The 6176-nt window shown below is 37.6% G+C and overlaps 1 non-coding gene across 1 annotated transcript; it reads left to right on the forward strand.

The window, feature by feature from the left end:
- The first annotated feature begins 1929 nt into the window (after positions 1–1929).
- On the forward strand, positions 1930–2036 carry LOC145633322 (small nucleolar RNA R71). The gene has a single exon (XR_014112655.1). It is a non-coding gene; the product is annotated as a small nucleolar RNA R71 (small nucleolar RNA).
- The last annotated feature ends 4140 nt before the right edge of the window (positions 2037–6176 follow it).

The raw sequence follows: 6176 nt of genomic DNA on the forward strand, positions 1-6176 counted from the left end.
AACCCAAAGCATTCTCAAACCGTGCAAACCCTCATCAACTAGGAAGATAAGCATTCAAAGACACATCATCATGAAAGGCACACAAATCCAAATGAATGAGCAATTCCAAATCAAAATAATTTCAACTTGTCATAGTCATGTTTGTCACATAAAAGGGAAAAACAACACAAAAACAAGAGGAAGAAATAAAAAGGTTCACAAATGAGGCATGTAATTCAAGTAAATCCCAATCGTCATACAAATGACCGTTGATAACAACATCAACGATCCCAGGTTCCTTAGAACCAATGCAAACACCCTCGAACCATTCAACTTCTTCCTAAACTAACCTTAAACTAAGCACTCAAAGAAAAATTAAAAGAGTGAAAACAAGAAAGGTCTCACCGAGAGGTTGGCTTAAAAGAATAATGGAGCATAAAATCGAGTTCACCAAATGTCACTCCGCTCCAAGCTTCCAAAATGAAACCTACAAGGCAAGACAAGACATAAAAGAAAACATTAAAAGAAAACAAAGAAAGAAAACAAAAAAGAAAAATAAAGGAGGGGGAGAGAAAGGGGTAGAAATCCTCCGGGTTGCCTCCCGGGAAGCGCTTGTTTATGGTCTCTAGCTTGACCCTTCACCTCCTTCAACGTGGAATAAAGAACATCACCCTCATCAACTTGAGGAGTGAATCATAGATGCCCCCAAGCTTGAGAACTAGCACTCCTTGAGGTCTCAAATCACCACAAGGGAAAGGAGGGAATGAATCAAGAGCCAATGGTGGCTCATCTTTTATTTTTCTCTTCTTCTTGTCGTTTCTTCTAAAAGGGCGATGAAGCTTGGAATCCTCGATATTAGGAAGGGAAACCTCACCTTCCTCAAGAGAGCCTTCAAACCAAGTAGGAACTTCAAGAAAGTCATCATACCTCATTGTCACCTTACCGTCACATGGAGGTAAGCTCTCATTATCCATCACACCATCGACCACATCAACTCTACATACGCTCACCGCCATAGGGCTCTTCAAAACAACATTCTCAACTAGCCTACAAGGGAAGGGAACCGGGCCTTCAAACTTGTTTGGTTCACTAAAATCTAATGGCTCCTCATTTTGTTCTTGAACCTTCTTCTCAACCACATCCTCCACAACCTTGTCTTCCTTACTTTCATCCTCCTTGCAAGTTTCGAGATGATAAGCATATGAAGGGTTAGTAGATGATTGTAAGGGGAGTTTTGCGGTTAAATGGAGAGAAGAAATGTTGGCTAGTTGGGAGTCAACAACTTCATTGTGAGATTTGATCTCTTGGAATTGTTGAGTGAGAATTTGGCGTTGTTGAAGAATTTGGGTTTGTGTGTGGTCGAGTGGGGATTGTTCTTCATACGCTTGAGGATTTTGGTCATGATGTTGATCTTGAAAGTTCCCCATTTGGATGGAAGGGTAAGAAAAATTTTCGGTTAGAGGATTGAAAAGAGGTTCATCTTGGAGGTAGGAGTTTTCTTGTTTTGGAGGTTGTTGAAATTGTTGAGAATGAGCTTGGGTTACAAACTCTCCTTCCCTCAAAGTCAAAGCCTCACCTTGCTTGGGATTGAACTCTCTACAATACGATGCATCATGATCCGTCCCACCACAACAAGCACATGAGAAATCAATGATTTGTGACAGTTTTGAACCCAAACTAACACTTGAGTTCAACTTGGAAAGACCTTCATTCAAGAGTTCAACTATGTGCTTAAGTTGACCGACTTTCTCCAACTCATAAAGATCACCTTGCTTTCCTTGGGACCTTCTTTGACCTCCCCAAGAATAGCTAGTAGCCACCTCTTCAATTATAGCTTCAACTTGGCTTTGAGGGATCTTAATCAATTGGCCAGCGGCACCCGCATCTAGATTGGTTCTTGAAATTGGCTCTAAGCCATCATAAAAGAATCTCATGAGCAAATTATGGTTGAATCCATGGTTAGGACATGCTCTAATCATATCCTTAAACCTTTCCCATGCTTCCCCAAGAGTTTCATCCGGTTCTTGCTCAAAAGAAGCTATCTTCCTCCTCATTTTTGCGGTTTGCTCATCGGAAATGAACCTCTTGAGAAAGGCCTTCGCAACATCTTTCCATGTGGTGAGAGAGTTGGGCTTCAAAAGCTTGAGCCATTTCTTTGCTCTTCCGGTGAGAGATTGCCGAAAGAGATGCATACGAATGTAATCTTGGCTCACTTCATTTGTTTGCATCATTGCACACAACTCAAGGAATCGGTCCAAATGCTCAATGGGGTCTTCACTTGCACTTCCGGAAAATTGCTCAACTTGTACCATCCTAGCATATTGTGGATGGATTGTGAAATTAGACTCGGTGGTTGGGAGAAGTATACCACTCGTGAGCTCATAGACCTCCGGATTTCCAAACTCCCTAAAAAGAAGGTCATCCTCTTGTCTTGCCATATCTCTCTTTGAATACAACAAAGCTAAGTACACGATTAGCAATGACAAGTAGGATTAAAAAAAAGGCAAAATAATAAAAAGAAAGCAAATAAAATGACTTTAACAATAGCAAAAATAAATGCTAAACAAGCCGCTTCCCCGGCAACGGCGCCAAAATTTGATCGGGATTAAGTAGGTCGTTGGTTCTACTAACCCTAATCAAATTAACAATTTATAATGCCTAAACTTACACTAAACTAGTTAGTGGCAAGTAAAGGGTCGAACCACTAAGGAAGCTCACTCGTCCAACATCAATATCACTAATGCAAGAGTCAAGAGGGGAAATGTTTTTGTTGATATATTGGATAAAAAGCACTAAAACTATGAATAAGCAAAGATAAAGACGAATAAAATCAAGAAAGAACAACGCTAGGGATACGGGGGTGTCAAACATGATTAGAAAAAAGGGGAATAATCGTAGTTATCATGAAGAACATGCCAAAGAACACAAGATCCTACCTAAACAATTCATTTTCATGCAATAGTCTAGGCAAATCAATGAAAGAGGTCTATGCTAATTAGGATCATTCTCATGCATCCCATTAGGCACAAGCTAACCAAAGAATAAAGGGGCACAATACATGGAACTCCATTTTTAACAACTCATTCTCATGCAATCATTAAAATAGAGGTGATCTAAATCTAGTTCAAATCATTTTCATGCATTTAAACTAGAAGGCAATCAAATAAAGTGCTACAATAATCTCAAGTCAATAAAAATCATATCTTTCATCAATTTAAGGTATGTAATCAATCCACTATCATCATTCATCCAACATTCAACACATATTTTCCACCCCCTTCCCCTAGCTAAAAGATTAGCCTAGAGAAAGGAGATTAAACATAATAGCAAAACCAAAAATATATTCAAGAAACACAAAACAAAACATGATTAAAAACAATGAAAACAATAATAACTAGATGAACTAAAAAGACTAACAAAAATAAGCAACAATAAAGCAAATAAATAAAGCTAAAGGAAAGGATTAGAGATTACTAGAGAGAGGATTAATGAAAGATGAAAACTTGAAGGAATTGCTTGATTGGAAATTAAACTTGACCAAAATTGATTACTTGGAAGAAAATTGAGCAATAATCTACTTTTTTTCTCTCTAAAAACTATCTAATCTAACCCTAAGAGAGAGAATCTCTCCTAAACTAACTAAGAAAATAGCATAATGGCCTCCCCTCTAATTACCCCCAAAAATGGGTATTTATACAAAGCTCATAAAACTAAGAAAAATAAAAGAAATAAAAGAATGAGAAAATTAAGGAAAAACAAAAGAAAAAATAAAATAGAAAGGAAATAAGAAAAGGAAAAGGAAAATATAAAAAGAATTAAGAAAATAAAATAAAATAAAAGAAAAAGAAATTAAAATAAACCCACAAATCCCCCAAATTCCCTCAGCCACGATTTCCACTTCTCTTTCATTTGGCTGCTCTGATTTGCATCACCTTCATCACCATCACCACGCATCCCCTCATCTTCACCGTTCATCATCATCATCTTCATCAAGCATCATTAAAACACGGCCGTTGGATTTCATTAAAATCACGTGCAAAGCTCGTGATGTGGTTCAAATTGAACCCCGATCTACGCGCCCGCGAAGACACCGCGCAGAGGTCGCGCATAGCTTCTGCCTCGACTCTGAATTTGGACTCCAATCGTGTGCGCTTTCTGACAGGGGTGCGCGGCCGCGGAGGTAAGTGTTGCTGCAATTGTTGCGGGTTGCTGCTGGTGATTCTGTGAATTGGTGGGTGACGTTGTGGTGATTGGAGGTGTTGGGGTTTGCTTGGGTGAATTGGTTGCGGTGGCTGGAAATTGGTGTGATTGAAGGTGGCTGAAATTGAGTGGGTTGCGAAGGCTAGTGGTTGAAATTGGTGGCGGTGGCTGATGGAGAAGAATTGGAGGTGGTTTGGTTGGAGGCTGGTGCTGCGAATTGTTGCGGTTTGGTGATGTTGGGTGGTTTCGGTGCGATTGGGAGTTTGGTTTGTGGGTGTGATTGTGGTGGTGCGATGTGGGGTTGCGTGGTGGGATTGATTGTGAGCTGAGGGAGCAGGGGAGGTGCGATGTTGGTGTTGTTGATGGTTGTTATCGCTGCTGTTGCTGTTGGTGTTGTGATGTGTGGTGGTTGCGGAGAGTGTATGGGTGAGTGGTTTGGTGTTTGAGCTGGTGGTGTTGAGGAGCTGGGAGTAGGGGAGCTGCTGGTTGTAATTGATGTTGCTGTTGGTGATGAGGAAAAGCAGGGAGCAGGGGAGATGTGTTTTGGGTTGTGTTGTGGTGTAGGGTAAGGGGAGGTGTGGTGTATGTTAAGCTGCTAGCAAGAGGGCAGCAGCTAGAGCATGTTGTTTGACTCAATTCTCGGACCTTGAACTCGATCGACCAAGGACCCGAAAACACCTACAACGAAAAACAACACGAGGGTAGGATCGATAACAAAATAAAAATAAAATAAAGATAAAATAAAATAATAAAGAAAAATAAAATAAAACACGAAAATAAACTAAAAACTATAGAAAATTACAAAAATACTCAAAATAAAGATAAAAGACGAGAATAATAAAATAATAGAAATAAAGGATATAAAAGGTGAAATTATTGGAAAATAAGCCGGAATACGACTCAATAAACACCCTAAAAGTGACATAAAAGTCACTTATCAAAATCCAACCTAAAAGAGATTGAATCTGCCCTAATAATAGGCCTCTACTTTATTCTGCTCGTATTCATGTGCGCTTTCTGATTAACATACAATCAATAGGATTAACCCTAAACCTGTTTAATTTATGTTGGTTGAATATTAATGCACAAATAAACTATTATTGGCGATCACTTGAATTACAATCACAATTAACCTAACAAGATTATAAATTATCTTATTAAGCGTGATTGCAAGTACTAATTCCCTTTAACATGCAATAAAGGTGATCAAGCAATAAATATAAATAATATGCATATCAAGCAACAATAATAAATAACCAACATCATTAATAACAATAATAATAATCATAATCATGTTAAAGCATAGCAAGATCTTAGGCATGATACTAACAAGATTAATAACAAACCCTAGCATGTCACTAAGCAATAATAATCAAATCTTTAACCCTAACATGATACTAACATGAATAAATATTAAAAAGAAAATAAAAGGCATCATAGCAATTATATTTGATATTAAAAATACCCTAGACATGATACTAGGAATCATAACAACAATATAAACATGATATCTACATCATAATATCAATAAAAACAATTAAAGTACTTACTTGGATGCCTCGTACCTCTTTCTAATAACAAAATACACACGTTAGTAACTTCAAGGAAAATAATAATCAAAGCAATTAAATTAAATAATTGAAAAAGAGATTTGGGACCAAACCCTCAGAAATTAAAACCTTTCACGTCTAGGGCGAAGGCAACTTCAAATATGGCTAGGTGTTTCAAGATCTTGTGAATGCGGAATTTTATATGAAAAAGCAAGAAAGAATTGAAAAGAATGCTAAAAGAAAGAATGTTTTTAATTAAGAATCGATGAAAGATGATGAATGAAGAGAGTTGATGAATGAAAGATGTAGATGATGAAGATAGTTTGTGAATGAAAAGAGTTGATGAATGAATATTGAAAATTGGTGAATCTTGGTCCATGAAAACGGAGTTTTTGATACAATATTTATAGAGAAAATCAGCCAAAAAAGATAATTTAACAAAACAGA

The sequence above is a fragment of the Chenopodium album genome, chromosome 5 (genome assembly GCF_948465745.1).
Source record: "Chenopodium album chromosome 5, dcCheAlbu1.1, whole genome shotgun sequence".
Taxonomy (NCBI): Eukaryota; Viridiplantae; Streptophyta; class Magnoliopsida; order Caryophyllales; family Amaranthaceae; genus Chenopodium; species Chenopodium album.